The sequence below is a fragment of the Lutra lutra genome, chromosome 3 (assembly GCF_902655055.1).
Source record: "Lutra lutra chromosome 3, mLutLut1.2, whole genome shotgun sequence".
Classification (NCBI taxonomy): domain Eukaryota; kingdom Metazoa; phylum Chordata; class Mammalia; order Carnivora; family Mustelidae; genus Lutra; species Lutra lutra.
In genome coordinates, this window is record NC_062280.1 from 136060076 (window position 1) to 136076018 (window position 15943).

The following is a 15943-nucleotide window of genomic DNA, read 5'->3' on the forward strand; positions in this document are numbered from 1 at the left end:
CCCTTCTCCAGAATGTCATATAGTTGGAATCATAAAGCATGCGGCCTTTTCAGGTAGGCGTCTGTTACTTAGTAATATGCATTTAAGGTTCTTCCGTGTCTTTCATGGTCTGATAGCTTTTCAGTGATGAGTATAAGTCCATTGCGTGGATGTACCCCAGTTTATTTATCCATTCACCAACTGAAGTGTATCTTGATTGCTTCCAAGTTTTGGTAATTATGAATGAAGCTGTTGTAAACATCTGTGTGCAGGCTTTTGTATAAACATAAATTTTCAACTTCTTTGGGTAAATACCAAGGAGCACAATTGCTGGATCATGTGGTAGGAGTACGTATAGGAAACCACCAAAATGTCTCCAAAAGTGGCTGTACCATTTTGCATTTCCACCAGCAATGGGTGCCTGTCTCCACACATCTCTGCCAACATTTGGTGTGGTAGGAATACAACTTTAATGGCTAAATTTCCACCACACTTTTGTCTCTGGGGGCAGCTTAGATATTCTAGCAGGGGGTAACTTTTGTGTGAAGAGAAATACACTTGCTCCCTCTGAGTATGACATAGGATTGCTAATTTATGCCTTTGTTGTGAGAAGAAAAGTGTCCAAAGGGAGTTGTGTCATGACTGAAAACTATGTGTTATATAGAGAACAAAAGAAGTATAAGTCATAGTCTAATCACAAGTTGCTTGGTATTTTTATCAATTGTTCCAGAAGACCTGGACTTAATAATTCACATTGTGTTTTTCTTTAACACTCTTTTTAAAATCTATAATCATCATCACCATCCTCCTCATCACCATTATCATCATCTTCATTTCCCATGAAGTTTGATATTGAATTATTTTAAATTTCCTAACCAAAGTACAGGAAAACCATACTTATCTAAAGGCCATAACTGGAAACCACAGCACTCTGGGAACTGAGTCAACAAATGGTCTCTAGCTGTGTTGAATCACCTCATTAAAACTATCTCTTCAAGATCTCCTTTCTTTTCTTTTTGCCAGCTTTTACGTTCTGCTGGCTTTTGGACTCCAGTGGAGGTCCTCTGGAGCAATCTGCTTTCTTGCAGCCATTTGGCCTAGGGTGTTGAAGGGAAGAATAGCGTCGTCCAGGAATTAGGAAGGATGTGGCTAGGGCTGGAGCTGTGGAGGAAAGCAAGGCCTGAGGGAAACACGATGTGGCTCCGCTATTGTTTTCTGGGCTAATCCCATTAGTGAATTAAAAAAAGTAAAGCTCTTTAGTCCTTTGAGATGTCTTTATTCCACCTTTACACTTGACTTAAATTGTTTGGCTGGGTATTAGAATTTAAATTAAAATTTGTTTTTTCTTTTGATTTTGAAGGCATTTCTCCTTTGGCTTCTAAACCTATTCCTTGTGTTTGACTATTTTTTTTTTTTTTTACAGTTTTTTTTCCTTTATCTTTAGAGCTCTGACACTTCTAATTGATGAGTCTTTATGTAGGACTTTTTACAATACAAAGTTGTTTTAGCTAAGCATCTGAAGAGCCTTTTCAGAAGGTAGACCTGACTTCTTCAGTTTGAGAAATTTTCTCCTGTAATTTTTCTTACGTTATTTCCATTGAAATTCACCATAAAGGGATGGGGCAGGGATTAAGCCTTTGAGCCAAGCACCTTCGAATGTCAGCGTGCCTCAGACGCCTTTGTTTCTCCATCCTTCAGTTTATCAAGAAATGTAACAACTTTTATTTAGTACAAATGGTCAGCTCCTTGATGATTTGGAAATTGGTTTTGTTTTAAGTTACATATTATCTAAGTTTCAGATGAAAAAGGATAATTCTTTGATGTGTGGCTGGAAAATTCCTTCTGTTGATAGGTTAAGAGCATTATTTTTCACCAGCTGGCTCTTTGTCTAGTGCTCTCTAACTCTGTGGGTGGCGCCTCCAATGTCTCAGGTTAGTTTTCTGAGTTGCCTAAATGAAGTACATGAGGGACAATCTGTTGCATCTTTTCTCCTAGCTTCTGGTGCTTTGCTGTCAACCTTTACCATTCCTTGGGGGTGGAGACCACCACTCTGATCTCTGCCTTCATCTTCACACAGAGTTCAGCTTGTGTAGATGTTCGTCTCCAAATTCTCCCTAATTATAAAGATACCAGTCATATCGGATTAGAGCTCACCCTAATGAACTCATTTTAGCTTGATAGCTTCTGGAAAGCCCTATTTCTAAATAAGATCATATTCGGAGGTACTAGACGTTAGGACCTGAACATACAGATTTTGGGGTACATGATTCAACCAATGACATTTCAAGAACTTAGATATTATTCCCGACACCTCCCTCCTTCTCCTCTCCACATGTAAACTGTCAGAATGTTCTTCCCATTGTACCCAAATACACATTGTGTCTAACTATTTCTTTTTATGTTTACCCCAACATTATCTTTCTTTCTCTGGCCCATGGTAATAACCTCCTCCTGGGTCTCCTGTTCCTGCTCTAGTCTCTCCTAATTCATTTTCCATTTGCCAGAGGTCCTCCTGAAGTGATTATTTGATTATATCTCTCCTCTTTGTACAACATTCACTGGCTTCCCATTGCCTAAAGATAAACTTAAAACTCCTTCATGTGGCTTACACATGATCTGGCTCTAGCCTTGTCTCCCCTATTTCATTTTCCCAGTGCTCTGAGCTGGGGCCAAATGGGAGCTTCTTTCAGTTCCTTGATTGCACCACACTCTTGCCTCTGGGCTTTGAACATGCTGTTCCCAGTCTGGAATACCCTCTGACCTCAACTCCCCAGACATTGACTCATCCTCTGGGCCTCAACTTTAATGTCGGCTAACTTTAGGAAGGCTAGCTCTCTGCTGTAGGCTGGATGTGGACCTCAAGAGGACACATCCATGTCTCAATCCATGGAAACTGGGACTATCCCCTTGTTTGGAAGAAAGGTCTTTGTACATGTAATTCAAAGTCATAGCTCTACCCCCAGTTCCTAGCCCAATGCCAGGGGTATATGATAGGTACTAGTATTTAATATTAACAATAATCTATGATATACCAGAAACTAATACAATATGGCATGTTAACTATACTGGAATTAAAATTAAATAAAAAAAAAACAATACTGCTAACAATAACTTTCCCTCACTAAGTAAACAGTCAATCAATGTTTCAAACTCAGCACTATCCAAACGGTACAGATTTGAAAAACATCAGAGGTCTGGCACCTATGAACACCATAGTTCTGACCCTCCTAGTATCTTAAGAAACTTGCAGCCTCCCTAGTAGACAAAATGCTCACATCTGGCAAGATGCTTTTAAGAGCCCCCAAAGCAACACCACTCCCCCAAATGAAAATAAATAAAATCTAATCTGATTAGTAGTTTAGGGATCCTTTTATCAAGACATTTGTCAAAATTTATTTTGTATGGAATGCCACCTTTGTTACTTAGAGCTGTTTTTAGAGGATTAACATGATTCTTAACCTAGGACATTCTATAGTGCAATAAGAGAAAAGAAGAACTATAATTTTCTTCTTATAAGCAAATAGCAACAATATATGAGAAGACATATATTCTTAAAGACTAAAAGAAAAATAACAAAGACAGGAAGAAATAATAATAAGCAAATTCACAAGTTCCATGTCTGTTGACCTCCCATTCATAGCGTTAACCATCTTAACCCTTGGGACTTCCTTGTATGCCAACAGCTTTTCCTTTCAGAAGCTGCTCCTTCCTGAAGTCCTATTGAGCAATAAATCCCAGGACCCCACCTCTTCTCCCACAGGAGAGGCCAACTGGGATACCTTGCCCCTAGATAGGGTGATTGCTTCCGTGGTAAGCATACATCTCAAGTAAGATCAATCAGATTTATTTTCAGGGATTGCTATGGATTTCACAACAGAGAGGGATGATTTTTGTTATTTTCTTTTTCTTCTGAGACTGCTGGTTCTGAAGACGTATAATACACTCTAAGCTCCTAATGACCAGCATGGCCGCATGTAGTGAGAGCCTTCCTGAGAAGGAAACCTACAAAGGGGGGAAAGCAAAGCAAAGACAAGCAATGGAAGTGAGACACAAAATTTTGCTGAAGCTGTTTAAGCCCCTGCATCCAGGAGAGCCTGTGACTCAGTCTGCCCTGGGATGAACCCCATCCTTAGGTTGTGCTACAAGCCACACAGGGATCTATATGATGTGATAGAGGATGGGTGGAGGGGATGTGACAGAGATGGCTAGATGCCCCTAAAAATGAGTGCTCCCACTTCCTCTGTGATGTGGAATTGTCACTGGGCAGTGGCTGTCTGCGGGATTACCTCTCTCAGCCCCTGGCATCTAGATGGGGACATGTGACTGGTGGTTGCAAATGGGATGAGCGTGGGAATGAAGTGTGTCCCTTTATGTGTTTATTTGGTATGAATGGACTTGAGTTTTTTAAACGTTTTGAGGTTCCATACGAATCATCCTGTTAATATGAGCAGCAATTTCCCCCAGGTTTATGGAGTTGCAATTGACATGTGACATTATGCACATGGACAACGAAGTATGTCCCTTTAGAGCCTAGGCAGTTAGGAACGGGATGTGTCTTCTCTACCCTCTCTTGCCCTCTTTTGTTGGCTAGACTCCAATGGTTTCAAGGGCATTTTTATTTAAAATCAATAGAAAAGGGAGTAGACTGCTGATCATTAATCTTAATGCAAATGAATTTAAGACTGAACTAGTATGAAAGACTATAAAAATTCTCAGCATTGAAATGTTTGTGCCCTTTTTGAATTAAAAGAAATAATCAAATCTGCTTAATGATGAAGACCATTAAATGATACATCAAGCCATGTCCCCTCTACCTGAGTGCCTAGCATTAAAACTTTATGTTCCAGGTGTGGGCTTCTGTTGCTCATGAGCAAACCATTTGGTTTGGTCGCTTCTTTAGGTCTTGGTGTCATCATCACACAGATGTCATAGTTTCCTTCCAGCCCTGCAGCTCTGACTCCATCATCTGGTTGCCTTATTGGAACTCTTGGAACCATAAGCTTCTCACTTACCAGGAGATACTCCAGTCAAGACTGTCCTGGAGCCAAAGAGCAAAATGGACAGGCTTCTGTAGCTTGTAGGCTTTTCTGCCCGAGCACTCCTTAAAAAAACATCGTCACATTTTGTTGTCAATAAAGCCCCCTCTGTTCAGCCTAGGTTGTTCTGCTGTCTTTCTCCTTTCTTTAAAATGTGTGCAAATTTGAAATTTAAACTCCAGTGGACCATGGGATCTATAACTGTATCCAGGAGGCTCAGAAAATATTTGAACTTTTGAGTTAAGAATTCATCAGTTAGCCACAACAAGAGAAAAAAAAATGCTTCAATTGGTTTAAGATAACAATGATCCTATTGTTTTGATTTGGAAACTTTGAGGAAACCTTCCAGAGCCTATTAGAATTTGAGGATGAGTCCATTCATTGCCACGGGCTAACGTGCACGGTAAATGCCAGACCGGGAGAATATTTGTTAAGCTTTATGAGGCAGCAAATTACAGGTCCCCTGGAGCCAGGAGAACTTTTCTCTTTTATATTGTCCATGTGACTGTCTATTCCAGAAGCATCCCTGGAGGTCATGAATGTTGCATGCTTGAGAAATATTCTTTCTTCTTCACTGAGTCAGTTGTTGGTAATTGGGTTATTACTAAGAGATAGGCAGACAGTCGGAGTATCATTAGCTTGATGCTGATACTCTTTCCCATTCTTTGGATAAGTGCCCATCTACTTTTACCTATCTTGTCATTACAGGCCAGCCCTGAACTCGTTTGGCTAGCGCTGGAATGAGTTGAGGAGTGGTTCATGGGATTGGTTTGGGGAACAATAGATTGAAAAGAAAAAGGTGTCCTGAAGAAGAACATGGGAATGAAAGAGATGAGGGGAAGGGAAATTGAAGGGTAGGAGTGGGGAAAGAAGATTAGTCCAGAGGCGCATATATATATAATACTACACTATTATATAATACTATTATATATATAGAAATAGCGAGAGAGAGAGAGAGAGGCTCTAAGGAGTTCCAGGGTTGTCTGAACAAAAAATATGGCAAAGGACATTGGGACCACCCATCCATTCATTAACACACATAATAAACCTTTCTTGAGTTGCCTACTACATGCCAAACTTTAAATCAGTAACCACATCTTGTAAAAGGACAGCATTATTTTACATCAGTATTTGTAAGTATTTCACAGGAATTTCCAAGACGACTGACACTAATATGTATATTTTGCAGAGGAGGAAAAGTGAACCAGTAAGAGGTTAAAGGACTTGCCTAAGGTCACAAAACAAACTACTGGCTGCATAGTGATGAGGAGCCAGAGACTTTAAATTTCAAATGTATGGCCTCTGGCTGGATAATAACTAAAGTTTAATTCATCTAATAGAATTTTTAAAAATAACTTTCTTTTAAGACCAGGTTTATAAGCAAGTATAAAGCCCTTTTCTGGGACCATTCCCTTGTGGTGTGAAGTCAAAAACATTTAATGCTAATTACTCATTTGATCATTTTTTAAAAACTTATTATCGGATGATGTCCTTGGTGTAGAAAAGGCAATTTGCTTTTTTTAGTATGTTCTTCCAAATCAGTGCAAGGGCAGCGACACTGTAAGCATCCTGGCTTTCTTCATAAACATCAGCCTTTTGTGTCTGTCATTTTGTCCCCTAGACTAAAAGTGCCTATAAAATTGGACCCAAGAGCATCACCAGAGAACAAAGCTTCAGGAATCCAAACTAAGATGAGCATGAAGAGAATCATAAATCAAGGAGTGACAGCTTTAAGAGAAACCAAATAATTTGAACTCTAAAAGTATATAAATGCTCCAGTAAGATTATGTTGCATGTAGAGATAAACCAAAGGACATATAAAAAGTGAGAAAAGATTGGGCAAAATGGCCAAGTGTTGCACATTACCCTAAGATCCCCATCAACTCCAGCCCATGTTGGTCACTGGATGGAGAATTAGAGTCCTCTTGGCCTTGATGAATATCATCTTGCATGTTTTAGGTTTCAAGGATAATAGCCATTTAGTCTTATTCAATGAACAGTGATGCAAGCTGATCTCTCTTGGTTGCTGCTCAGTGTGGCAATAACAGTTCCCTTGATTTATACACCCTCTGAGAGGGACACAGCCTGACATCCTGTTTGTTGTCGTAGCTATAAATTGTAAATTAGATGACAGCCATACTCTTCTATTTAAAGGACATCCTCCCATTTTTTTTTTTTTACAACTTTTCTCTGCCTATTATTCTGGTTTAACAATCTTTGAAGCAATAATCTGAGGCATGAGGATTTCCCTCAGTAAATGCATCAAGCCTCAGTATTGACCAACAGCTGCTGTGTGAAAACCTTGAGGCCACATGTCAAATGACACGTTGTCTCCCTGACCAGAATGTATCCGTGAGCAGAAACCGCTAGAAATTTCTTCATGTGAGACACAAGTTTGAAAATTACCCTACCAAGAACTCAGAGTTCCCTACTCTTTATTTTGGAAATACAGAATTCACATTCCATACTCACAAAACCACGAATGATTTGTAGGGAGTCCATAAGCCCTGGGAATTTAAAGCACAACTTCTTCTCTGCATTTTTCTGAGACAAAGGTCCATAGCTTTTAATAATTTTTTAAGAAGTCTGGGACCCCACTGTACTATAGCTTGCCTGCCTAATTGTGCCTTTTGGATCTTCTTGAACCAAGTCTGGTACCCCATATATTATTTGGCAAGAGGACTGAAGTGTGAGTGCTAGCCCAAACTCTGTTTGTTTGTGTCAGATTAATTTTAAGTAAATGTAACCAATTTAAGAGGTTTTTCATGCTGATGGGAAGAAGTATAAATAATACAAATAAAGATGATTAACATGCTGATATTGTGTTTAGAATCCAACCAAGAATTCACATTCTATAAAACATACAATCATAAGCTCCTAGCATTTCTCATTGTGTTCAACACAACTCCATCTTGTCTTGAACATATCTTTGAGAGTCTGTCTTGTCAGACAGTTGAAGGAGTAGGCCTTGTGTCTTTATGAATAATTCACATAACTGATAATGTTTTCATGGTTAATTGAAAATTACTCAATTCTTTCCCTTATGCAATGAATATCTCAGTCATGTCTGCTTGATAGGAATCAATAGGTTCTGCTGTGGGAAAAGAGCCCTGGCCTGCATCAGAAAAGACTGGAAGGAACACTTCATGAGGTGGCCTTTTTGCCCACCAAGGTCCTGTGAAAAGGTACACATCTGTCCATGACCACTTCTCTGTGGCGATCTATGAAATGTCTGCCTTTTCACATAAGCCCATCTTCTGCCGAGTTCAAGAAAGAAGTGGATGAGGAAGATACTCTTCTTACAATCTGAGACAAAATAATTCAGACTTTTTTTTTTTTAAAGATTTTATTTATTTATTTGACAGAGAGAAATCACAAGTAGGCAGAGAGGCAGGCAGAGAGAGAGGAGGAAGCAGGCTCCCTGCTGAGCAGAAAGCCCGATTAATTCAGACTTTTTAAAGTGATGACTTATTTTTATATTTCTCCTTGAACAATTCAGGGCTCTTTAAGTAATAATGCATTCCTGTATTTCCCTTCTTGTTTTCCTTTTAATTTGATTTCCAGCAGCTCTCTTCCTGGGATATAGTCGCAATCCTCATTTTTGTCATCTTGCAATAAATGTGTGATGTGGGCAGAGACTATGCAAAGGGGCTCAAACTCGGAAAAGGGGGGGAATCTGGTGCTTTTTAACGGGTGTCCACTGAGCCACAGCAGTCTGTATCCAGACAGCTGAGGAAGGCATATGGGCTTTGGAACTTTGTTTAGGCCTTTCTAATGTGTTTTCTCAGTATAGATTCTTAAAAACACAAACCTTGACTATATTGAATCTAAGAGAAGGGGGACTGTCCCACACTCTGTCCAGAATAGTTTCAGGTTTTAATGCCAGGTGAAAGGTAGCAGCAGACAAGCAGCTCTGAATGGGAGGAGAGCCAGCGGAGTGAGGAGATGGTGGGGCTAGAGGGAAAGGACGTGGGAAGCCGGGATAGACTTGGGCAGGCAGAGGAGGACTGCTGCCTCCCCTATCTTCCAAAGGAGGAATTCTCTAAATGGCGCATGCCCTTTCTCCTTCCTCAATCAATTAAAAATAGGGCACATCACACAGTCAATGGTATTTAATAGGGTTGAATGATAATAGATGGTAGCTACACTCATGGCGAGAATAGCATAACACATAGACTTGTCGATTCACCATGTTATACACCTGAAATTAACGTGTGTCAACTATACTCACAACTATACAAAACAAAACAAGACTAGTGCTCATGATGTATGAGTAGAAGCTTCCCTCCTGCCCAGACCAGATTTCCCAATGGTGTTTAGCAGCATTTCCCTACATTTCAGTGCTCCATTTCCACTGCCCCCTCCTCCCTGGCACAATTCGGGGTTGGGGGGAGTGGGGTGGTCCCTTTCTCTATTTTGTCCTTATCCAATCTTCTTTCATTCATTAATACCTTCTAATTTATCTATCCCTTATACTTATCCATGTTTCTCTTTCTGTGTTTCTATTTATATAGATCTGTTAAAAAATCAAGATTTTATTAAAAAGCAGAGCATAAGGAATAGAGCCAATGATATCGTAATAGGGATGTACCATGTACCAGGACAGATGGTAGCTACACTTGGAATGAACCCAGCATAATGGATAAATTTGTCAAATCACTAGGTGGTATACCTAGAACTAATGCAACACTGCATGTCGACTATACTCAAATAAAAAAAATCAAGATTACATTTTATGCAATTTACAGAAAATTATGTAATTTGAACAATCAAATAGTTTCCAAGGCTTATTGGGAAAAAACAAAAACAAAAAACCTGAGCCCCCTCCCCTTTTCCTTTTCCCATTTCCAAGAGTTGACTATTTTTGACTTTAAAAGTATTTACCTCTACATCTCCAAACTTTATCAGTTTGGGGCATATTTTGACCTCCTGTTTTAGGTGAGGATTTACTCCCTTTCAGCCAGGCTGGCTCCCATTCCCACGCAAGTCTTACACAATCAGTGATTACATAGTTATTGCTATCATAAATGCTGCTTAGACGTGAATCATGTGAAAAACAGAACTTTTTGTGTGCAACTTTATATTCTCTTTGGATCAATAACGGCCTTGGTTTTGCTTCTTAGGTTCTTTATGTTTTCATTGCCATTCATCCCCAACCCCAGTCCAGTTTTTCCACTGTGTGTTCTACAACTCCTAATTTTTGGGTGTTGGTCATCCTAGACCGATCCCCTCATTGTCTTCTCTTTTCTTTTCACTCCTCCTTTTTGGAGATTTTTCAGCTTTGCTATCCAGTATCTCTGTTGAGTTTTTCATTTCTCCCGGTACCTTTTTAATCCCTAGGAGTTCTTTTATTCCCCTATTCCCCGAATGTTCTTTGTAAAAGACAATATTCTTTTATTGTGTTTTATGGAACTAAAATCTTCTGCGATCTCTATAAGAATACCGATGGCCTTCTTTTTCAACACCCTGCATAGGTTCTGTTTTCCCCAAGTTGCTTTCTCCTCTTTGCTGGTGTTAGTCTTTGTTATGCATGTTGGAGACTTTCTTCAGATATCTAGGGAACTTCAGCTGTCTGTTTATATTTTAAAAAAATGACCTAAAAAGGATAAAAGGTAGCCCTTGTGCGTGGTTGGTACCTCCTACCTTTGGGGCACCCAAGAGGGTAATCTGGGATCTTCTGAAGTTAATTTCTTTGGATGTTTCCTCTTGAGGTGGTCAGGTTCTAAGCGAAGAAACTTCTTTTCTCTGTAGGGTGTGTGCCTGGCTACTGGTGCCTAGAAATGGAGTGATAATACATGATTTACAGTCCCAATGTTCAGTAGCCAAATAGGAGTGCAGTGGGGGGCTCTGTGGTGCAGATCACGTTGTTCCTAAATTCTCCCACTGACAGTTTAATATTCACCTTTTTATAATGGTCAGAAGTAATTTTTTTTTAAAGATTTTATTTATTTATTTATTTGACAGACAGAGATCACAAGCAGGCAGAGAGGCAGGCAGAGAGAGAGAAGGAAGCAGGCTCCCCGCCAAGCAGAGAGCCCGATGCGGGGCTCGATCCCAGGACCCTGAGATCATGACCTGAGCCGAAGGCAGCGGCTTAACCCACTGAGCCACCCAGGCGCCCCAGTTAGAAGTAATTTTAATTAAATCCATATACATAAGTTTTTTGCAGAGAACTATACATAATAGTTCACACAACACAACAGTGTATTAGTTTTTGGTGTACAACATAGTGATTTGATACCTGCAAAATGATCACCACAGTAAGTCTAGGTAACATCTGTCACCACACATAATTACAGAATTCTTTTTTCTTGTGATGAGAACTTTAAAGATCTCCTCTCTTAGCAACTTCTAAAGATGTAATACAGTACTGTTAACTGTCTGTCACAATGCTGTACCTTACCACCCTACGACTTATTCATTGTATAACTGACAGTTATTATCAAAAAGACATGAAATAATAATTGTTGGTGAGACTGGGGAGAAAAGGGAATCCTTGTGTACCTGGTGGGAACGTAAATGGGTGCAGCCACTCTGGAAAACAGAATGAATTGAGTTTCCTCAAATAATTAAAAATAGAACTACCATATGATCCAGCATTTTTACTTCTGGGTATCTATGCAAAGAAGACAAACATACTAACTCAAAATAATATCTGGCCCTCCATGTTCACAGCATATTATTTGCAATAGCCAAGACATGGAAGCAATTTAAGTGTCCATCCACAGATGCAGGGATAAAAAATGTGAGCTACACACACACACACACACACACACACACACACACACACACACACACACACACAGGAATATTACTCAGCCATCAAAAAGAATTAAATCTTGCAATTTTTAGCAACATGGATGGAACCTGAGGGCATCACGCTAACAAAATAAGCCAGAGAAAGACAAAAACCATATGATCTCACTTATAGGTGGAATCTTTAAAAAAAAAAAAAAATTAAAAGCCAAGCTCATAGACACTGAAAACAGACTGGTGGTTGTCAGAGGGGGAGGGGCGGGTGGGTGAAATACGTATCCGTTTTAATTTCTGCTGTTTCACTTCTCAGTCATCTTTTCACTTTCAAGCTTTCATAATTTTATTTCCATTTCTTTCTCTCCTATTCTTTGTCCTTGTGGGCAAATGCCTTAAACTTCTTTCCTCCACTTTCATTCAGGTGAGGTTTCAAGAGAGTGAGCCTTCTATATCTAACCGTAAGTTCTCCTGTTATCTCTAAAAGTTTTCTCAGGAACAAGAGCAGGGTTGTCATGTACAGTTGTGTGGGGTGCACAGTGCACAACTTTAAGGGAAACCATCCCTGTCATAAATGTTATCCCTTTCTATATTTGTTTTGACAAATTTCTGGCAAATGAGAGTAAATTGTCTTGCTCTGAAAAAATAAGTGTAATACGGCAATGATTTAATAGATAGAGGTAAAGTTTCTTCATGAAGGGTTGACGTTTTCCAAATTCATGCAAAGGAGTCGCGTGTACTAACGCCCGATCTGAATAAGGAATTTGAACTGAGACTTCTGGTTTCAAAGATATTTCTGAGTCTCCTAGTTTAAGTTGGACAGACTGATTTCCAAAAAAGGACTGAGCGGTCTCACAACGTCAGGCAAATGGGGAGTTTCAACAGGTGGCCGCTGAGTAGGCTGATTGAGATTTTTTTAAATGTCTACTCTGAGGGGAATAACCAAACTTTTCTTGGCAACACAGTGAAATAAGACCTTACTAATTGGTAATAGTTGCAGACAAAATTGTATTAAAAAATAAAATCCGTGGCAGATTTCTGGCTAAAAGTCATTTGGCCAACAGATCCTGACATGATCTCTCCTTACTTCCTACTCAAATAACCATAAAGACAGCAAAAAAAGAAAAAAAAAAAGAATATTTATACAAAACGAAAACTGACAGCCCACATATTGCCAGAATCCTGGAAGGAATTCCACCACTGATGAGATACATGAGGGACAAATAGAAACCAAAACTGTTGACCTAGGTGTGCTTTTCCAGCCAACATGGAACTGAGCTGTTGCCACTGAGGTAGGGAAATTTGTCTCAGTGCTCTACCCTGGCTCGTGGATCTAAAGTCCATATGAAGCTGAAAACAGTGTGGCCTCCATGCAGTGGTCTGGATACTTTTGGTTCACAGAGCTGATCCTTTCACATACCCCTAACCCCATCAGCAATTTCTCTTCCTCATGCTTTTGGAGACTTTAACTTCTAGGAGGACATGTAGCAGGAAGTGTGTATGGAAGACAAGCAGCAAAGAAGGAAAAGGATGACCTGGCCGTGGCATGCTGCACTCTGGGAGCTTAGTCCCAGCAGGGACTTAGAAGTGAGAGCTGGTACAAACTGGGATTAGCTTCTCAGGACATAGAACCAGACTTTGGGTATAAAAGAAAGTCTAAGTTCAGGGCAATTGCATTAGGGGTATATGGGGCCGTCCTTGGGAATTAGGCTAGAAACCATGTGCCTCAATTGGCCATCCAGTCGTAAATCATTTCCAGCTGCAAATGAACCACACACAAGGGGAAGGGCAAGTCACCGGCCATGTCAGCTGGAAAACAACTACTCCATCAATCTCATTTTCTTCTCAGATAAGTAGACAGGAAAAAACACAATTGCACAAGGAGCATATGAGAAAAAAATACTATGGAAGAATAAAATGGAGGCATGGAGAAAATCTCACAAAACATCTCAGAATGATTTACTGGACATTTGGTAAAGGTGGTATCAAGGTTTCAAGTTTTATGCACACAGTTACAATAACATAGCAGGAAAGAAAAACAATATTTAACAAAATGGAGAAGACACAGTTGTTGCCACCCCGAGATGCACATCTCTTTGGACCAGAAATCAGAGAGCAGGCAGGAGCTGCTTAAGCCCCATCTTAGGACAGATCAAAGCGACTAGGGGTTGATTCCTTTAAGATATTGGAAACACAGGGTGCCCATATGTGTCAACTGCTGAGAACCAGCCCCCTGTTTGAAAACTGGCTTGTGGGGAGGGGCACCCCAACTCTCAAAGGACGTGGGAAAAGTTACAACTGCTGCGGAGAGTGTTGGCTTACATCAGGCTACTTACAAGGGCTGTAAAGAGGCATCCAGACAACTGCGTAACCAGGCATGGGTCCAGCTGCCGCCGGCTCTGGGACTGGATCTCCGATGTTCCTCAGTCTGATTATGGAAAGAAATCAAAGCATCAGTCCAAAACCTGGTTCTGGCTATACTACTAGATATGGAGGGGGGAGTCTGTGTGTGTGTGTGTGAGTGTGTGTGTGTGTGTGAGAGAGAGAGAGTGAGAGAGAGAGATCAGATAAAATAAATATTAAGAAATATGAACAATAAAAATGTCAAGAGAATAAGCTCCCGAAGAATGCAAGTAACAGAGCAATGTGACAATGATTTATGATAAAGTTCTTATAAACTATGTCTGAGAAAGTATAGTTCATCATGAGAGGTCTGGATCCACACCCTTCAAAACCTAGCTTCTTAGCTGTATGACCTTGCTGAGCCTTGGTTTCCTTTGTGTATAGGGGGGATTAAAATAATACCTGTCTCACTGACTTACTGCAAAAATTAAATTCATTCCAACAGTGCCTAGCACATGTCAAACTAAAATGCAATGGTAGCATTCAAATCTTCATTGGAAATGGTAAGAAATCAGAACTGGTGACAGAAAAGCTAATTGGTAACCCAGAGGATAAGCTTGAGAAGTTCTCGTAATGTTTCTAGGAAAATGAGAAGAGACAAAAAAGAATTGCAGAAAATAAAACAAATATAGAGGACATGGAAAAACGTCCCGATTCGGATGTTTAATATAAGCATTCTGACGTTTAAGTAAATATGTAGGTGACTTTAATCGTTATTGATAACCTTCAGTTAATAATGTATCAATCTGGGGGTTCCTGGGTGGCTCAGTGGGTTAAGCATCTGCCTTCCGCTCAGGTCATGACCCAGGGTCCTGGGATCGAGTTCCGCATCGGGCTCCCTGCTCTGTGGAGAGCCTGATTCTCCATCTTCCTCCGCCTGCCTCTCTCCCTGCTTGTGCTGGCTCTCTCTCTCTCTTTCTTTGTCAAATAAATAAATAAAATCTTAAAAGACAAAAACAAAAAACCAAAACAATGTCTCAATCTGTAGGGAAAGATAATTTCCTTTCTTTTCAAGGACCTGTGACCACAACTCTTGATCATGTACTGACAGATTGGGCTCTGCAAAGCCATAGGGTTTCAAAACAGCCTTGGGATTGCCTTGGTCGAAACTAAGAGACCCTAATTATGAGTTTGTTTGTAGGCCTCTCAATTCTCCCTTCAATAAAATATGCTTTGCTTTTCATCTTTTTACATATTGTGGTTTCAATTAAGGTTTATTTTTTTTAAAGTGTGGCATTGATTCAGTAATAACAATAGGGTGAAAATTGGTGCCCTAAAGGTTAATAATTCCTGAGAGTTGAAATAGGGTGGGTAGACCCAATTCTCAAACCATGAAGCGATACCAGAGATTAGCAATAAAAGCTAAAAACAAAATCAAACCCTCTGGTCATTTGGACCTTTAAATTACTCTTCTAACTCATTGTTGATTCACAGAGGTAGTCAAACTGCACTGCAGGCCTGCTTGAAAATTTAAACATTACAGGGCAATCATAATCTCAGTTATTTCCATTAGAGAATTTGTTTAAAAAACCAGCATTCCATTCTCTCATTAGAATTCTTTTAAAAATTGACTTAAAGAAAAAGAAAATTTTAGGGATAACGTGAAAACAAGTGAAAGTAAGAAATGAAAAGTATTACCATTGATAAATTTTTTTTTAAGAATTTATTTACTTATTTGACAGACAGGGATCACAACTAGGCAGAGAGGCAGGCAGACAGAGAGAGGGGGAAACAGGCTCCCCACTGAGCAGAGAGCCTGATGCGGGGCTCCATCC

The 15943-nt window shown here is 39.9% G+C and overlaps 1 long non-coding RNA gene across 1 annotated transcript in view; it reads right to left on the reverse strand.

Annotated features, from left to right (window-relative positions):
- Positions 1-14187, reverse strand: part of LOC125096184 (uncharacterized) — a 41290-nt gene extending 27103 nt beyond the window's left edge. Inside the window, exons 1-2 of the long non-coding RNA XR_007126096.1 lie at positions 14102-14187; positions 10659-10789 (exon numbers count right to left, since the gene is read on the reverse strand). This is a non-coding gene — a long non-coding RNA (uncharacterized LOC125096184). The remainder of the gene's footprint in view (positions 1-10658; positions 10790-14101) is intronic.
- Positions 14188-15943: the final 1756 nt, after the last annotated feature.